At 42.0% G+C, this 20,204-nt stretch overlaps 1 pseudogene; it reads right to left on the bottom strand.

Annotated features, from left to right (window-relative positions):
- Window positions 1-15,906: 15,906 nt before the first annotated feature.
- LOC117097419 lies at window positions 15,907-16,521 on the bottom strand (annotated as a pseudogene).
- Window positions 16,522-20,204: the final 3,683 nt, after the last annotated feature.

Below are 20,204 nucleotides of genomic sequence, written 5' to 3'. Positions count from 1 at the left end.
ATGGAGTCTCACTCTGTCGCCCAAGCTGGAGTGCAGTGGCGTGATCTTGGCTCATTGCAACCTCTGCCCCGCAGGTTCAAGCAAGTCTCCTGCCTCAGCCTCCTGAGTAGCTGGGATTACAGGCACCTGCCACTGCACCCAGCCAATTTTTTTGTATTTTTAGTAGAGACGGGGTTTCACCATCTAGGCCAGGCTGGTCTTGAACTCCTGACCTCATGAGTCACCATGCCTGGCAGTGATTTTCCATTTTTAAAAATTATAACCATTCTATTGTGTGTGAAGTGGCATCTCTTTGTGGTTTTTATTTGCATTTCCCTAATGATGAAAGATGTTGAGCATCTATTCACGTGCTTGTTGTCCATTTGTATATCTTCTTTGGAGAAATGTCTATTCAAATCCAGGGCCCATTTTTAAAAATGGGCACTTTGTTTTTTTTTGTTGTTGTTGAGTTGTAAAGTTCTTTACATATTCCGGATAGTAGAGCCTTATCAAGCATGTGATTTGCAAATATTTTCTGTGGACTGCCTTTTCACTCCTTCGATAGTGTTCTTTGATACATAAAAGGTTTTAATTTTGATGAAGTCCAGTTTCTCAACCTTTGCTGTTGTTACTTGTGCTTTTGGCATCATATTTAAGAAACCATTGCCAAGCCTGAGATAATGAAGATCTTCCTCTAGGGAGATTGCTTGAGAGGATTGCTTGAGCCCAGGAGTTTGAGACCAGCCTGAGCAACACAGCGAGACTTCATCTCTACTAAAAATACAAAACGTTAGCCAGGTGTGGTAGCACGTGCCTGTAGTCACAGCTACTAGCTATGTGGGAGGCTGAGGTGGGAGGATTGCTTGAACCCATGAGGTAGAGGCTACAATGAACTATGATTGTGCCACTGCACTCTAGCCAGGGCAACAGAGCAAGATCCTGTCTCAAAAGAAAAAATCAATTGACCATAGATATATGGATCATTTCCAGACTTTCAGTTCTATTTTGCTAATTTATATGCCTATCCTTATACCAGTATGACCCTTTTGATGATTGTGGCTTTGTAGTAAATTCTGAAATTGCCAAGTGTGAGTCTTTCAACTTTGCTCATTTTTCAAGATTGGCTATTGGGTGCAATACCATGTGAATATTAGGTTTGAATTTTCCAGGTCTGCAAACAAGTACATTGGGATTTTCACAGGGATAATATCAAGTCTACTACTTTGGGGTAGTATTGTCATTTTTTTTTGAGACAGAGTCTTGGGCTGTCATCCAGGCTGGAGTGCAGTGGCATGATCTTGACTCACTGCAAGCCCCGCTTCCCAGGTTCATGCCATTCTCCTGCCTCAGCCTCCCGAGTAGCTGGGACTACAGGCGCCCACCACCACGCCTGGCTAATTTTTTGTATTTTTAGTAGAGACGGGGTTTCACCATGTTAGTCAGGATGGTCTCGATCTCCTGACCTCGAGATCTGCCCGCCTTGGCCTCTCAAAGTGCTGGGATTACAGGTGGGAGCCACCATGCCCGGCCAGTATTATCATCTTAACAGTATTAAATCTTCCAATCCATGAACATGTATATTAGTCTGTTTTCATGCTGCTGATAAAGACATACCCAAGACTGGGCAATTTACAAAAGAAAGAAGAGTAATGGTCTTACAGTTTTCCACGGTTAGGGAAGTCTCACAATCATGGCAGAAGGCGAAAGGCATTTTTTACATGGCAGTGGCGAGAGAGAATGAGAGCCAAGTGAAACGGGTTTATTCTTATAAAACCATCAGATCTTGTGAGACTTATTTACTACCACAGGAACAGTACAGGAAAAACTGCCCCCATGATTCAATTACCTCCCACCGGGTCCCTTCCACAACACGTGGGAATTATGGGAGTACAATTCAAGATGAGATTTGGGTGGGGACACAGAGCCAAACCATATCAACATGTGACGTCTTTCTATTTATTTAGGTCTTTGTAATTGCTTTCAGCCATGTCTTATAGTTTTCAGGGCACTAGTATTACTCCTACTTGGTTAAATTTATTTATTTTTCTTCTATCGGAAGTGAAATTGTTTTCTCAATTTTACTTTCTGATTGTTTGCTGCTAGTTTGTGGAAATGTGGCTGATGTTTGTGTGTTGATCTTCTTTTCTTTTCTTTTCTTTTCTTTTTTGAGACGGAGTCTTACTGTCACCCAGACTGGAGTGCAGTGACATGCTTTTGGCTGACTGCAACCTCCACCCCCTGGGTTCAAGTGATTCTTCTGCCTCGGCCCCCCAAGTAGCTGGGACTACAGGTGCCCCCACCACGCCCAGCTAATTTTTGTGTTTTTTTAGTAGAGATGGGATTTCACCATGTTGGCCAGGCTGGTCTAGAACTCATGACCTCAAGTGATCCACCCACCTCGGCCTCCCAAGGTTCTGGGATTACAGGCATGAGTCACCATGCCCAGCTGCAAACTATCTTTTCAATGACAGTTGTCTCCTAATTTGTTGGCCTCAGCATAGGTAAATAATAATAAAAACTACATTTTGAAACATTGAAGGGCAATGTTCAACCAGGCACAGTGGCTCACACCTGTAATTTCAGAATTTGAGAAGCTGAGGAGGACAGATCACTTGAGGTGAGGAGTTCCAGACCAGCCTGACCAACATGGTGAAACCCTGTCTCTACTAAAAATACAAAAATCACCTGGACATGGTGGCCCACACCTGTAGTCCCAGCTACTTGGGAGGGTGAGGCAGGATAATTGCTTGAACCCAGGAGGCAGAGGCCACAGTGAGCTGAGACCGTGCCACTGCATTCTAGCCTGGGTGACAGAGAAAGAATCGGTCTCCAAAAATAAAGAAAGAAAAATAGATGAGTCACTTCCAAGACGGCCAAATAGGAACAGCTCCGGTCTGCAGCTCCCAGCAAGATCGACACAGAAGATGGGTGATTTCTGCATTTCCAACTGAGGTACGTGATTCATCTCACTGGGACTGATTGGACAGTGAGTGCAGCCCACAGAGGGCGAGCTAAAGCAGGGCAGGGCGTCACCTCACTCAGGAGGTGCAAGGGGTCATGGGATTTCCCTTTTCTAGCCAAGGGAAACTGTGACAGACTGAACCTGGAGGAACGGTATGCTTTCATCCAAATACTGCACTTTTCCCACGGTTTTAGCAACTGGCAGACCAGGAGATTCCCTCTCGTTCCTGGCTCGGCAGGTCCCATGCCCATGGAGCCTTGGTCACTGCTAGCTAAGCAGTCTGAGATCAACCTGTGACGCTACAGCCTGGCAGGGGGAGGGGTGTCTGCCATTGCTGAGGCTTGAGTAGGTAAAGAAAGCGGCGGGAAGCTCGAACTGGGCGGAACCCACCACAGCTCAGCAAGGCCTACTGCCTCTCTAGACTCCACCTCTGCAGGCAGGGCATAACTGAACAAAAGGCAACAGACAACTTCTGCAGATTTAAATGTCCCTGTCTGACAGCTCTGAAGAGAGCAGTGGTTCTCCCAGCACAGTATTTGAGCTCTGAGAACAGACAGACTGCCTCCTCAAGACAGTCCCTGACCCGCATGTAGACTGACTGGGAGACACCTCCCAGTAGGGGCCAACAGACACCTCATACAGGCGGGTGCCTCTCTGGGATGAAGCTTCCAGAGGAAGGATCAGGCAGCAATACTTACTGTACTGCAATATTTGCTGTTCTGCATCCTCTGCTGGTGATACCCAGGCAAACAGAGTCTGGAGTGGCCCTCCAACAAACTCCAACAGCCTTGTAGCTGAGGGTCCTGACTATGAGAAGGAAAATTAACAAACAGAAAGGAATAGCATCAACATCAACAAAAAGGACATCCACACCAAAACCCCATTTGTAGGTCACCAACATCAAAGACCAAAGATGGATAAAACCACAAAGATGGGGAGAAACCAGAGCAGAAAAGATATAAACTCCAAAACCAGAGTGCCTCTTCTTCTCCAAAGGACTGCAGCTCCTTGTCAGCAATGAAACAAAACTGGATAGAGAATGAGTTTGACAAGTTGACAGAAGTAGGCTTCAGACGTTCAGTAATAATAAACTTCTTCAGCTAAAGGTGCATGTTCTAACCCATTGCAAAGCAGCTAAAAACCTTGAAAAAAGGTTAGACGAATGGCTAACTAGAATAAACAATATAGAGAAGACCTTAAATGACCTGATGAAGCTGAAAACCACAGCACAAGAACTTTGTGATGCATGCACAAGTTTCAATAGCCAATTCGATCAAGTGGAAGAAAGGATATCAGTGATTGAAGATTAAGTTAAAAAAACAAAGGAAGAAGACAAGATTAGAGAAAGAAGAGTGAAAAGAAATGAACAAAACCTCCAAGAAACATGAGACTCTGTGAAAAGACTAAATCTACATTTGATTGGTGTACCTGAAAGTGACAGGGAGAATGGAACCAAGTTAGAAAACACTCTTCAGGATATTATGCAGGAGAACTTCCCCAACCGAGCAAGGCAGGCCAATATTCAAATTAAGGAAATACAGAGAACACCACAAAGATACTCCTTGAGAAGAGCAACCCCAAGACACATCATTGTCAGATTCATCAAAGATGAAACGAAGGAAAAAAATGTTAACGGTAGCCAGAGAGAAAGGTCAGGTTACACACAAAAGGAAGCCCAGCAGACTAACAGCTGATCTCTCTGCAGAAACCCTGCAAGCCAGAAGAGAGTGGGGGCCAATATTCAACATTTTTAAGAAAAGAATTTTCAACCCAGAATTTCACATCCAGCCAAACTAAGCTTCATAAGTGAAGGAGAAATAAAATCCTTTACAAACAAGCAAATACTGAGAGATTTTGTCACCACCAGGCCTGCCTTACAAGAGCTCCTGAAGGAAGCACTAAACATGGAAAGGAACAACCGGTATCAGCCACTGCAAAAACATGCCAAATTGTAAAGACCATCGATGCTATGAAGAAACCGCATCCATTAATGGGCAAAATAACCAGCTAACATCATAATGACAGGATCAAATTAACACATAACAATATTAACCTTAAACATAAATGGGCTAAATGCCCCAATTAAAAAACACAGACTGGCAAATTGGATAAAGAGCCAAGACCCGTCAGTGTGCTGTATTCAGGAGACCCATCTCATGTGCAGAGACACACATAGGCTCAAAATAAAGGGATGGGGGAAGATCTACCAAGCAAATGGAAAGCAAAAAAAAAGCAGAGGTTGCAATCCCAGTCTCTGATAAAATGGACTTTAAACCAACAAAGATCAAAAGAGACAAAGAAGGTCATTACATAATGGTAAAGAGATCAATTCAACAAGAAGAGCTAACTATCCTAAATATATATGCACCCAATACAGGAGCACCCAGATTCATAAAGCAAGTCCTTAGAGACCCAGAAAGAGACTTAGACTCCCACACAATAATAATGGGAGACTTTAACACCTCACTGCCAGTATTAGACAGATCAACAAGACAGAAAGTTAACAAGGATATCCAGTACTTGAACTCTGCTCTGCACCAAGCAGACCTAATAGACATCGACAGAACTCTCCACCCCAAATCAACAGAATATACATTCTTCTCAGCACCACATCGCACTTATTCTAAAATTCACCACATTAATTGGAAGTAAAAAGTTCTTCAGTAAATGTAAAAGAACAGAAATCACAACAAACTGTCTTTCAGACCACAGTGCAATCAAATTAGATCTCAGGATTAAGAAACTCACTCAAAATCAAACAACTACATGGAAACTGAATAACCTGTTCCTGAATGACTACTGGGTGAATAATGAAATGAAGGCAGAAATAAAGATGTCCTTTGAAACCAATGAGAACAAAGACCCAATGTACCAGAATCTCTGGGACACATTTAAAGGAGTGTGTAGAGGGAAATTTATAGCACTAAATGCCCACAAGAGAAATCAGGAAAGAACTAAAATCGACACCCTAACATCGCAATTAAAAGAACTAGAGAACCAGGAGCAAACAAATTCAAAAGCTAGCAGAAGGCAAGAAATAACTGAGATTAGAGCAGAACTGAAGGAGATAGAGACACAAAAAACCCTTCAAAAAAATCAATAAATCCAGGAGCTGGTTTTCTGAAAAGATCAACAAAACAGATCGCTAGCAAGACTAACAAAGAAGAAAAGAGAGAAGAATCAAATAGACACAATAAAAAGTGATAAAGGGTATCACCTCCAATTCCACAGAAATACAAACTACCATCAGAGAATACTGTAAACACCTCTATGCAAATAAACTAGAAAATCTAGAAAAACTGGATAAATGCCTGGACTTTTTTTACCCTTCCAAGACTAAACCAGGAAAAAGTTGAATCTCTGAATAAATCACTAACATGTTCTGAAATTTAGGTAAAGTATAATTAAAGTATAATTTTAAAAAAGAAAAAAAATCCATTCACATATCGATAAAACATAGAACAATCAATCAATAAAACGTGAAAGTGCAATGTTGACTAAAGGTGGTAAAAGCAGGCATCCTTGTGTTGTTCCTGGTCTTTCTGGGGAAATCTTTGAGTTTGTAAGCCTTTCACTGTTGCATATGGTGTGAGTTTTTCTTCTCTTTCTTTCCTTTCTTTCCTTTCTTTCCTTCTTTCTCTCTCCCTTTCCTTCCTTCCTTCCTTCCTCCCTCCCTCCCTCCCTCCCTCCCTCTTTCTTTCCTTCCTTCCTTCCTTCCTTCCTTCTTCTTTCTTTCTTTCTTTCTTTCTTTCTTTCTTTCTTTCTTTCTTTCTTTCTTTTCTTTCTTTCTTTCTTTCTATAAATAGAGACAGCATCTCACTATGTTGCCCAGGCTGGTCTCAAACTTCGAGGCTCAAGCAATGTTCCCAAAGTGCTGAGATTACAGGAGAGAGCCATCATGCCTGGCCTGGTGTAAGTTTTTCACATATGCGCTTTATTCTGTTGAAGAAGTTCTCTTTTGGTCTTTATTATTTCAGTGTTCAGTTTTTTTCTGTTGTTGTTGTTGTTGCTGTTGTTTTGTTTTTTTAAATGCTGAAAAGGTGTTGGGTATTGTCGAAAGCTGTTTTCTACATTATCCCTTAATTCTATTAATGTTGTGAATAACATTGATTTTTTTTTTTTTTTTTTTTTTTTTTTTGAGGCAGAGTCTCACTCTGTCTCCCAGGCTGGAGTGCAGTGGCATGATCTCAGCTCACTGCAACCTCTATCTCCTGGGTTCAAGCTATTTTCCTACCTCAGCCTCCCTAACAGCTGGCATTACAGGTGTGTGTCACCACGCCCAGCTAATTTATTTTTATTTTTTGTATTTTTAGTAGAGATGGGGTTTCACCATGTTGGCCAGGCTGATCTCGTAGTCCTTCCCGCAAATGGTCCGCCCACCTCGGCCTCCCAAAGTGCTGGGATTACAGGTGTGAACCACTGTGCCTTGCTAAGTTTTTCCTTTTTTGAGACAGGGTCTCACTTTGACACCCAGGCTGGGGTGCAGTGGTGCAAACATGGTTCACCCAACTCCAGCGATTCTCTCACCTCAGCCTGCCAAGTAGCTGAGACTACAGTTGTGAGTCACTGTGACCTGCCCTGATTTTCTTATAATGAATCATCCTTACATTCTTGGGATAAGTCTCATCTGTTAACAAAAATGTATAATATGTTTCTATGCTGCTGAATTTGATTTGCTAGTATTTTCTTTAGGATTTCTGCGTCTATATTTATAAGGGACACTGGTCTATACTTTTCTTTTCCTGTAATGTCATTGTATGGCTGTGGTATCAGGGTAATGCTGGATTCATAGAATGGGTCAGAAATGTTGCCTCTTCTTCTGTTTTTGGGAAGAGTTTAGTAAGAATTGGCCTTAATTATTTAAATGCCTGGTAGAGTTCACCAATGGAGCCATCGGGTCCTGAGTTTTTCCTTATGGAACTTTAAAAACTTGTTACCAATTCTTCCAACTTTCTAGTTTTTCTTGGGTTAGTCTTGGTAATTTGTATGGTTCTAGAAATTTGTGCATGTCATCCAGGTGTATTCAATTAATTGACATACAACTAGTTTATCGTATTCTCTTCTAATCTTTTATTTTTGTAAGGGTTGTAGTAACCTTCGATTCCTGATTTTAGTACTTTGAGTCATCTCCGTTCCATTTTTTGAGGGGGGATTAGTATTTCTAAAAGTTTATCAGTTTTGCTGATTTGTTAAAGAACCAGCTTTTGCTTTTATAAAAGCTTTTGCTTTTATAGAATACTATATTTTACTTATATTCACTGTAATTTTTATTTTTTATTTTTTGCTGCTGCTTGCTCTGGGCATAGTTTGATTTTTCTAATCCTATAAGATGGAATAATGTATTATTTATTTGAGAGCTTTCTTTTTTTTTTTTTTCTTGAGACAGGGTCTTGTTCTGTTGTCCAAGCTGGAGCATAGTGGTGCAATCATGCCTCACTGTAGCCTCAAACTCTTGGGCTCAAGTGATCCTCCTGCCTCAGCCTCCCAAGTAGCTGAGACCACAGGCATGTGCCACGATGCCTGGCTAGATTTTTTATTTTTTTTTTTCATACAGATAGGGTCTCGCTATATTACCCAGGCTGGTCTCAAACTTCTGGCCTCAAGTGTTCTTTCTTTTTCTTTTTTCTTTTCTTTTTTCTTTTCTTTTCTTTTTTTTTTTTTTTTTTGAGACTTGTTGCCCAGACTAGAGTGCAATGGCATGATCTTGGCTCACTGCAACATCCGCCTCAGGGGTTCAAGTGATCCTCCTGCCTCAGCCTCCCGAGTAGCAAGGACTAGAGGCATGAGCCACCATACCCGGCTAATTTTGCCTTTTTGGTAGAGATGGGGTTTCTCCATGTTAGTCAGGCTGGTCTTGAACTCTGACCTCAGGTAATCCACCCACCTCAGCCTCCCAAAGTGCTGGGTTTACAGGTGAGCCACTGCGGCCGACCTCTTTCATTTCTGATGTAGCTGTTTACAGCTGTAAATTTCCCTCTGAGCATTGTCTTTGCTGCATCTCATAAGTTTTGGTAAGTTGTATTGCTTTTTCATCCATCTCAAAATATTTAAAAATTTTTTTATGATGGCTTCTTTTACCCATTGTTTGTTTATGTTGTTTAATTTGTACATAATTGTATATTTGTGAATCTAAAATTTTTCTTTCTCTTGTTGATTTCTAGTTTTATTCCATTGTGATTGAAGAAATTACTTTGTATGATTTCAATTTTTTTTTTTTTTTTTGAGACAGGGTTTCTCTGTCACTGGAGTACAGTGGTGTGATCTTGGCTCACTGCAACTTCCACCTCCTGGGTTCAAGCAATCCTCCTGCCTCAGCCTCCCGAGTAGCTGGTATTACAGGTGCCTACCACCATGCCCAGCAAATTATTGTAGTTTTAGTGAAGACAGGGTTTCACCATGTTGGCCAGGCTGGTCTCGAACTCCCGACCTCGGGTGATCCACCTGCCTCGGCCTCCCAAAGTGTTGGGATTACAGGCGTGAGCCCAGTCAATAACTCAAAAATTTTCAAGAGACAAAGGCTTATTTTTTAACAGACGGGAGACTCAGTTTTTAAAACAAGACCCAATAAAGACAGCATGAGGCTAACTCAATCTGTCTCTCCTGCAAACAAAATTGTTTTTTACTATTTTTTAATATTACATGAAAATTTTGTTTAAAAGAGAACACTAAATTTTAACTTTCTATGTAAAATTGTTCCTTTAGTAGTTTTAATTACATATATTATAATGTCAACTCTTAGGCAGTTTCCGCCTCTCAGGTTCAAGCGATTCTCTTGCCTCACCCTCCCGAGTAGCTCCCACTACAGGTGTGCACCACCATGCCCAGCTAATTTTTGTATTTTTTGTAGAGACAGGGTTTCACCATGTTGGTCAGGCTGGTCTCAAACTCCTGACCTCAGGTGATCTGTCCACCTTGACCTGCCAAAGTGTTGGGATTACAGGCGAGAGCCACTGCACCCAGCCATTACTAACTTTTATTATTAATGAAAAACTAAGGAGGTAGGCAATTTTAATTATGTACCAGGTATAGAGTCTAGGACAGTAGTAACCTGTGTCACTAGTATATGATTCTTTTTAGGATAGCCAGGGCGCATGGTTAACTCTCCACATCCCCAGGCCTTATCTACAATCTAAGGGCTTTAAAATAGACCAGTCCAACAATTATTTAAAATGTTATAGAAGCGCTAGGCACGGTGGCTCATGCCTGTAATTCTAGCACTTTGGGAGCAGAGGCTGGTGGATCCCTTGAGCCTAGGAGTTCGAGACCAGCCTGGCCAACATGGTAAAACCCGATCTCCACTAAAAATGCAAAAAAGAGCTAAATATGGTGGCACGTGCTTGTAGTCCCAGCTACTTGGAAGGCTGAGACGGAAGGATCACCCAAGCCCAGGGAGGCTGAGGCTGCAGTGAGCACGCCGCTGTACTCCAGCCTGAACAACAGAGTGAGTCCCAGTCGAAGAAAAAAATGTATAGAAGTAGTTTAGGACCTAAAAGATCTTAGTAAAGACAATACCAGACTTGTCTAATTTACACCAAATATTCACATTCTGAAGATGTTTTTATTTTACTAATAATTTTAAAACTATCTTTACTAAAGATTATTAAAGTTATGTGAACTAAAAGATATTGAAAGTTTTTATTTTTTGATAAAATATTCAATGTAAGTGGTTAAGTCAACTGATTAGAGCTTTTTAAAAAACCTATTTCAGTGGTGAAATATTATATATTCATGGGACATGTAAACATAGACATAACGGACAGAAGTAGACCTTATAGACTTGCAAGACTTTTTATTTGTCAATTTAAAAATTTTTATTAATCAATTAATTTATTAGAGACAAGGTCTCACTCTGTCACCCAGACTGGGATGCAAAGATATAATCATAGCTCACTGTAGCCTCAAACTCCTGGGCTTAACTGATCCTCTCACTTCAGCCTCCTGAGTTGCTGGGACTACAGGCATGCACCACCATGCCCAGCCAATTAAAAAAATGTTTTGTAGAGATGGGGGTCTCACTTTGTTGCCCAGGCAGGACTCGACCTCCTGGCCTCAAGTGATCCTCATACCTCAGCCTCCCAAAGTGTTGGAATTACAGGCTTAAGCCACCACATCTGGCTGGTTTTAATTATTAAACAACAAAAAAATTCATTAAAAAAAATTAGTACTGTGGCCTCTACACAAAAATAAACAAAAACAATTTAGCATGGTGAAAACAAGATAGAGTCAATAATGTTAAATTTGGTTTTTTGAGACAGTCTCGCTCTGTTGCCCAGGCTGGAGTGCAATGGCTTGATCTCAGTTCACTGCAGCCTCTGCCCCGCTGGTTGAAGCGATTCTAGTGCCTCAGCCTCTGGAGTAGCTGGGACTATAGGCGTGCACCACCATGCTTGGCTAATTTGTCTATTTTTAGTAGAGACAAGGTTTCACCATGTTGAGTTTTGCTCTTGCTTCCCAAGTTGGAGTGCAATGGTGCAATCTCGTCTAACCACAACTTCTGCCTCCTGGATTTAGGCAATCCTACTGCCTCAGCCTTCCGAATAGCTGGTATTACAGGCATGTGACATCACGCCCGGCTAATTTTGTATTTTTAGTAGAGATGGGGTTTCTCTATGTTGGTCAGGCTGGTCTCGAACTACCGACCTCAGGTGATTCACCCACCTCAACCTCCCAAAGTGCTGGGATTACAGGCGTGAGCCACCACACCTGGCTCTAGTTTTTGTAGTTTTTAGTAGAGACAGAGTTTCATCATGTTGGTCAGGCTGGTCTCGAACCCTTGACCTTAGTTGATCCGCCTGCTTCGGTCTCCCAAAATATTGGGATCACAGGCGTGAGCTACTGCACCTGGCCCAAACAGTCTAAATTTTAATAAACACTGCCAAATAACACTTTCAAAAAGAGTATCCATTCAAACTCCCACCAATGGTATATAAAAAGGCTCAATAACAATTGGTAAAATAGGTTTGGCGGGGAGTTCAGCTCTATGCTGCTGAGTTGCTGATATTTGCAACCTTAATTTTTTTTTTTTTTTCTGAGACAGAGTCTCACTTTGTTGCCCAGACTGGAGTGCAATGGTGCGATCAAGGCTCACTGCAACCCTTGCCTCCAGGTTTCAAGTGATCCTCCCACCTCAGCTTCCCGACTAGCTGGGATTACAGGAGTGCACCACCATGCCCGGCTAATTTTGTATTTTTAGTAGAGACGGGGTTTCACCATTTTGGCCAGGATGGTCTCGAATTCCCGACCTCAGGTGATCTGCCTGCCTTGGCTTCAGGCATTACAGGCATAAGCCACCGTGCTGGGCCCCGCAAACATAGAATCTTAGAGTTGAAAGGGACATAAAAATTCATCGAATTCTTGTCCAACTTCCCTCCCAAGGCAGCAATCCCCTGCAGTACAGTCTTGTTTTCAATGCTTCTCTTGTCTGGGACTGGGGTCAAACTCTTCATCTTTGATCTTAAGAAGAAACCACCACTGACAGTGGGCTTATCACATCCAGTAAGTTTGTTATATTACTGGGCCAAAATCTACTTTCCTGGTGGGGCCTGGTGGCTCACGCCTGTGATCCCAGCACTTTGGGAGGCCGAGTAGGGCAGATCACCTAAGGTCAGGAGTCAGAGACCAGCCTGGCCAACATGGCGAAGCCCCATCTCTACTATAAATACAAAAACTATCTGGGTGTGGTGGTACATGCCTATAGTCCCAGCTACTCGGGAGGCTGAGGCAGGAGAATCACTTGAACCCAGGAGGCAGAGGTTGCAGTGAGTGGAGATCACTCCACTGCACTCCAGTCTGGGTAACAGAGTGAGATTCCATCTCAAACACACACACACACACACACACACACACACACAGTCTACTTTCCTGCAACACACCCACACCCCACCTGTCCTAGCTCTGCTGTCGGGAGTAACACAAAAGAGCTAATCCTTTTCCACATGACAGCCCTTAAAATATTTGAAGACTGTATCGAATTTCCCCAGAGCCTTCTTTTTATGGGGTAAAAATTCCTACTTGTGACCAAACATGTCCTCTCCATAGGAAAGTGCTGACTGGAGTCTCTTCAGCTCAGTGGCCCAGCATAAGAGCTTTAGAGTCACTAGGCTTGGGTTCAAGTCCATGTTCCCACCCTTTCCAGCCACCTGACCTGGACTAAATCACTTCTCAGACTTTAGTTTCCTCCCTTGGATAAACTGCAGAGCAATAGTACCCATGACATAGGATTGCTGGTTTGACCACATTATGTTTTTTCTTTTTTTTGAGACAGAGTTTCACTGTTATTGCCCAGGCTGGAGTGCAGTGGCACAGTCTTGGCTCACTACAACCTCTGTCTCCCAGGTTCAAGTGATTTTCCTGCTTCAGCCTCCCGAGTAGCTGGGATTACAGGCACCCGCTACCATGCCTGGCTACTTGTTTGTATTTTTAGTAGAGACAGCATTCCTCCATGTTGGCCAGGCTGATCTCGAACTCCTGATCTCAGGTGATCCACCCACCTTGGTCTCCCAAAGTGCTGGGATTACAGGCATGAGCCACTGCTGGCCTTTTTTTTTTTTTTTTTTGAGACAGAGTCTCACTCTGTCACCCAGGCTGAAGTACAATGGCATGATCTTGGCTCACTGCAACCTCTGCCTCCCAGATACAAGCGATTCTCCTGCCTCGGCCTCCTGGTAGCTGGGACTACAGGCACCAGGCACCACACTCCATCACATTGATTTTTTTGGTGGGTTCCTTCCTCCATAAGAAAAAAGTGTTTTAAATCATAGTTTATGACCGTGTTAGTATAAAGATGAACATAACAAGGCCTGGTGCAGTGGCTCACGCCTGAAATCCCAGCACTTTGGGAGGCCAAGGTGGGAGAATGACTTCATCCCAAGAGTTCAAGACCAGCCTAGGCAACATGGCAAGACCCTTTCTCTACAAAAAATTAAAAAAATAAAAATTAGCCAGAAGTGGTGGCATGTACCTGTGGTCCCAGCTCCTCGGGGGGCTGAGATGGGAAGACAGCTTGAGCCCAGGAGGTCAAGGCTGCAGTGAGCCATGATTGTACCACTGCACTCCAGCCTGGGCACCAGAGCTCCTGCTCAAAAATACCAAAAACTAAAAACCAAAAATTATATATGTATATATAATATGTATATGTAATAAAGGCAGGGTTATATTTATTTTCTCTTCTGATTTTAAAAGAATTAAAACATTTACATGGGACCCTAAAAGCATTGTGGGCCTTAGGCACCATGCTTCCTATAAGTTCATAGGCCCTGGCTGCTGGAAGGAAGGAAAAAGAGAAAACATGTCAAATATGTAAAGTGCTTAGAACGGCCCTGGGCCTGGCCCTTTGTAACTTATTAAATGGTGATCGAAAATTAAAAAGGGCAGTGCAGGCCGGGTGCAGTGGCTCACGCCTGTAATCCCAGCACTTTGGGAGGACAGGCAGGGGGATCACGAGGTCAGGAGTTTGAGATCAGCGTGACCAACATGGTGAAACCCTGTCTCTACTAAAAAATACAAAATTAACCAGGCGTGGTGTCACACACCTGTAATCCCAGCTACTCGAGATGGCCAAGGCAGGAGAATTGCTTGAACCCGGAAAGTGGAGGTTGCGGTGAGCCGAGATCACCCCATTGCACTCCAGCCTGGCACCAGAGCTCCTGCTCAAAAATACCAAAAACTAAAAACCAAAAATTATATATGTATATATAATATGTATATGTAATAAAGGCAGGGTTATATTTATTTTCTCTTCTGATTTTAAAAGAATTAAAACATTTACATGGGACCCTAAAAGCATTGTGGGCCTTAGGCACCATGCTTCCTATAAGTTCATAGGCCCTGGCTGCTGGAAGGAAGGAAAAAGAGAAAACATGTCAAATATGTAAAGTGCTTAGAACGGCCCTGGGCCTGGCCCTTTGTAACTTATTAAATGGTGATCGAAAATTAAAAAGGGCAGTGCAGGCCGGGTGCAGTGGCTCACGCCTGTAATCCCAGCACTTTGGAGGACAGGCAGGGGGATCACGAGGTCAGGAGTTTGAGATCAGCGTGACCAACATGGTGAAACCCTGTCTCTACTAAAAAATACAAAATTAACCAGGCGTGGTGTCACACACCTGTAATCCCAGCTACTCGAGATGGCCAAGGCAGGAGAATTGCTTGAACCCGGAAAGTGGAGGTTGCGGTGAGCCGAGATCACCCCATTGCACTCCAGCCTGGGCAACAAGAGTGAAACTGTCCAAAAGAAAAAAAGTGCGGGGAGGTGCAGTGCAGAGAACAGAGCGTAACCCTGGAGAACTCTGCAGAGCTTTCCTTTTCCTTTTTTTTTTGTTTGAGACTGAGTCTCGCTCTGTCGCCCAGGCTAGCACAATCTCGGCTCACTGAAACTTCCACCTCCCAGGTTCAAGTGATTCTCCTGCCTCAGCCTCCTGAGTAGCTGGGATTACAGGTGCCAGCCACCACACTCGCTATTGTTTTGTATTTTTAGTAGAGACCTGGTTTCACTATATTGGCCAGGCTGGTCTTGAACTCCTGACCTCAGGTGATCTGCCCGCCTTGGCCTCCCAAAGTGGTAGGATTACAGGCTTGAGCCACCGCGCCCGGCCTCTTTTTTTTTTTTTCTTTTGTGATGGAGTCTCACTCTATCACCCAGGTTGGAGTGCAGTGGTGCGATCTCAGCTCACTGCAACCTCTGCCTCCCGGGTTCAAGCGGTTCTCCTGCCTCCACCTACTGAGTAGCGGGAATAACACTTGTGCACCACCACACCCAGTGAATTTTTCTATTTTTAGTAGAGACAGGGTTTCACCATGCTGGCCAGGCTGGTCTTGAACTCTTGACCTCCGGTGATCTGCCAGCCTCGTCCTCCCAAAGTGCTAGGATTACACGCTTGAGCCACTGCACCTGGCTCAAAAATCTTAGTAATTTTTTTTGACTGTCCTAAGTTATTTATTAGGTATGAGTTTTACAAATTTTACTTATATTAGCAGTAACAATGGAGATTGAGAGTATTGAGCCTTCTCCAAGCTGCCCGGCAAGAACCACCAACAGTGTGGTGGAACTTATGGCCCTTTCCAAGGCCATGGCTCTTTTGGCCTGCACATGTCAGCTCACACATCTCCTTGTGCTTGTGAACTGGTTTGGTGATCCACTGGGTGTCAGGATTTCTTCTGATAGCTTTATGGAATGGATCAATGAGGATAACCTCAAAAAATCTGTATGTGGAATCTTCACCAACCAAATAAGAATTCAGGACTCTTAGAGCCCCACAGTGGCGTCCAACTCACTCCTCTGCAATCAACTGAAGGCTTCAGTTAATACCATGATGGATAGGCTTGCCGTAAGTTACACCCTTAGGAATTGGGCATTTTTGGCTATCACAGAGAATATGAATCCTATATATAATATAACCTTGCTTGGTCTTGTAGCCCAGTTGATGCACTTTATTGGCCTGGGTGGGGCGGGGAGCCCCGTGGAGAACAGAGAGCTGGTGGTACTGCCAGCAGCAGACCCTCAGAAGAAAGCTTATGACATCAGACTGCTTCTTCCTCCATAGCTCCTGGGTGTACTTGTATGCTCCCATCTTGGCTTACCTGATGGCTGCTGCCAAACAGAAAGGTCAAAAATCTTAATAATTTTTATTTTGAAAAATATATGCATGTGGTTAGAAAAAACTTCGAACAGTTCAAAAGGGTGAAAAGCAATCTCCTTCTTGTACCCAAGGAGTACCTGGTAAGATATAACATCTCATACAGGACTTACAAAACCTCTATGGAAACTGTTAAAAAAAATTGTTAAGAGAGAGTAAAGAAGACCTAAATAAATGGAGAGATATACATGTTCATTAATTGGAATAGCCTAGACTCAAAGGCGCCAACTCTTGTATTGATTCATAGATCCAATGAAATCCCAATGAAAAGCTCAGCTTTTTTTTTTTTTGTAGAACTTCACAATCTGATTCCAAAACTGATAGGGGAATAAAAGAGAGTCAGAATACTCAAGACACTCTTGGGAGGAAAAAGCAAAATGAACTGTGGGCTGGGTGCAGTGGCTCATGCCTGTAATTCCAGCACTTTGGGAGGCTGAGGTAGGCAGATCATCTGAGATCAGGAGTTTGAGACCAGCCTGGCCAACATGGTGAAACCCTGTCTCTACTAAAAATACAAAAATTAGCTGGGTGTGGTGGTGGGTGCCTGTAGTCCCAGCTACTTGGGAGGCTGAGGCAGGAGAATCTCTTGAACCCAGGAGGCAAAGATTGCAGTGAGCTGAGACTGTGTTACTGCACTCCAGCCTGGCAACAGAGTGAGACTCCATCTCAAAAAAAGAAAAGCTAGACATGAAGTTAGAGAGAGGGTAGACAAACCAGAACCCACATTTCTTTTGTTGTTGTTGTTGTTTATTTTTCCATTATAGCCATTCTAGCACAATTAGAGTAATGTCTTATTGTGGTCTATTGAAATATTTTAAAGGAAGTTACAGAGATCATGATAGATTACATCAAGTGCTGTGCTATACATGTCTAAAAATACACGTTTATGGATTAGAAGACTTAATATTGTTAAGATGACAATACTACCCCAAACTGATCTACAGACTTGATATAATCCCTATGAAAACCCCAATGTCCTTGTTTGCAGATCTGGAAAATTCAATCTAAAATTCACATGGTATTGCACCCAATAGCCGATCTTGAAAAATGAGCAGAGTTGGAAGACTCACAGTTGGCGATTTCAGAATTTACCACAAAGCAACAATAATCAAAACGTTTGGTATTGGTAGGAGGATAGGCATATAGATTAGTGAAATAGAATAGAGAGTCGGGAAATAATCCATACATCTATGGTCAATTTTTTTTTTTTTTTTGGACAAAGTCTCACTCTGTCACCCAGGCTGGAGTACAAAATTATCATGCCTGTAAGTTCTGAAATATTTTTCTCTTATTATTTCATCTATAGTTTTCTTTTCTTTTCTTTTCTTTTTTTTTTTTTTTTTTTTTTTTTTTTTTGCTGTGTTTTGTCAGTTTTATTTTTCTGAAATGCTTATTTTTTAACTGTGGGATCTTTTTGTGTGACCTTCTCATGTTCTCTATTTTCTCTGATCTCCTCAAGATTTCAGCAATTTTTTCTTCTTCCCTTTTCTTCTTTTACTTCTTGCTTTCTTAATTTCTGAGAGCTCCTTTTTGTTCCCTGAATGTTCCTTTTAAAAGATATACTGGTCAGGTGCAGTGGCTCACACCCGTAATACCAGCACTTTGGGAAGCCGGTAGGAGGATCGTTTGAAGTCAGGAATTTCAGAGAAGAATTCTGCAGTCTCCTCGTTAAAGGTTGTGGTAGTCATACCTGCACCTATGAATAATTCTACCCAAGGTAGTCATACCTGCACCTATGAATAATTCTACCCATCGTAGCTTATGCCTGTAACCCCAGTACTTTGGGATGCTGAGGCGGGTGGATCACCTGAAGTCAGGAGTTTGAGACCAGCCTGGCCAACATAGCAAAACCCTGTCTCTACTAAAAATACAAAAATTACCTGGGCGTGGCAGTGCATGCCTGTAATCCCAGCTATTTGGGAGGCTAAGGGAGGAGAATTGCTTGAACCCGGAGCCGAGATCATGCCATTGCACTCCAGTCTGGGCAACAAGAGTGAAATTCCATCTCAAAAATAAAATAAAATAAAAATAAAAAATTCTAACCAATGAGGTATGATTGAAAATGACACACATCTTTGTCAATCACACTTCATCAGTTAGAATTATTATTATTATTATTATTATTATTATTATTATTATTATTATTTGAGACAGGGTCTTGCTCTGTTGCCTAGGCTGGAGTGCAATGTTATGATCTCGGCTCACTGCAGCCTCTGCCTCCCTAGATCAACTGATTCTTCTGTCTCAGCCTCCCAAGTAGCTGGGATTACAGGCATGCACCACCATGCCCAGCTAATTTTTTGTATTTTTAGTAGAAATGGGGTTTCACTATGTCGGCCAGGCTTGTCTTGGAGTCCTGACCTCAGGTTATTCACCTACCTTGGCCTCCCAAAGTGCTGGGATTATAGGCGTGAGCCACCATGCCTGGCCTGGTTAGAATTATTCAGAGAATAATTGAACAATTTTTCTGTGAACAACCTGTAAAGAACAACCTGAAAATTAAACAAGGAAAAGAAAATTAAGACAATTCCACTTGCAATAGCACCAAAAAGAATAAAAATACTTAGTAATAAATTTAACAAAAGATGTTCAAAATTTGTACACTGAAAGCCATGAAACATTGCTGAAAGACATTAAGGAAGACCTAAACAAATAGAAAGACATCCCATGTTCATGGACTGGAAGACTCAATATTGTTAAGATGTCAACACTACTCAAAGCAATCTACAGATTTAATGCGATTCCAATGGCCTTTTCAGCAGAAATGGAAAAGCTTATTCTCAAATTCATACGGAATTGTAAAAGACTCCAAGTAGCCAAAACATTATTGAAAGAGAAGAACAAAGTTGGAGGACTCACATTTCTTGATTTTAAAGCTTACTACAAAGCTACAGTAATCAATACAGTGTGGTATTAGCATAAGAACAGACATATAAACCAATGAAATAGAATTGAAAATACACAAATAAACCTATACAATTATGGTCAATTGATTTTCGACAGGTGTGCTAAGACAATTCGATGGGAGAAAGAATAGCCTTTTAAAAAAATTGTCCTGGACCACTGGATAAACATGTACAAAAGGGTGAAGTTGGACCCTAACCTTGCAATTACCTTAAAAATTATAATAAATATAAGAACTAAAACTATAAAACTCTTAGAAGAAAACGTAAGGATGAATTTTCATGATCTTTGACTTGGCAATGAATTCTTAGATATGATACCAAAAGTACAAGCCAAAAAAGAAAAACAGACAAAGTAGACTTCATCAAATTAAAAACTTTTGTGCATTGAAGGATATTAAGAAAGTAAAAAGACAATGTACAGAATGGGAGAAAATATTTGCACACCATGTATCTGATTAAAGCCCATGTTTTAATGTAATTAAAACATGAACAAAGTTAATTTGTGCAGCAGCGATAAAAAAGGGAAACAAAATGTTAACAAAGGACTTGAATAAACATTCCTGGAAGATACATAAATTGCCAACAGGCACATAAAAAGATGTTTAACATCATTAGTCTTCAGAGAAACACAAATAAAAAACCATAATGAGGTCTCAGTTCACACACACTAGGATAGTTACAATTTTTTAAAAAGTGTGTGTGTTGGGGGGTGCGGCTGGGAGCAGT

Source organism: Trachypithecus francoisi, unplaced genomic scaffold (assembly GCF_009764315.1).
Source record: "Trachypithecus francoisi isolate TF-2019V2 unplaced genomic scaffold, Tfra_2.0 Lachesis_group15, whole genome shotgun sequence".
Taxonomy (NCBI): Eukaryota; Metazoa; Chordata; class Mammalia; order Primates; family Cercopithecidae; genus Trachypithecus; species Trachypithecus francoisi.
This window is presented reverse-complemented; position numbering and strand designations above follow the sequence as displayed.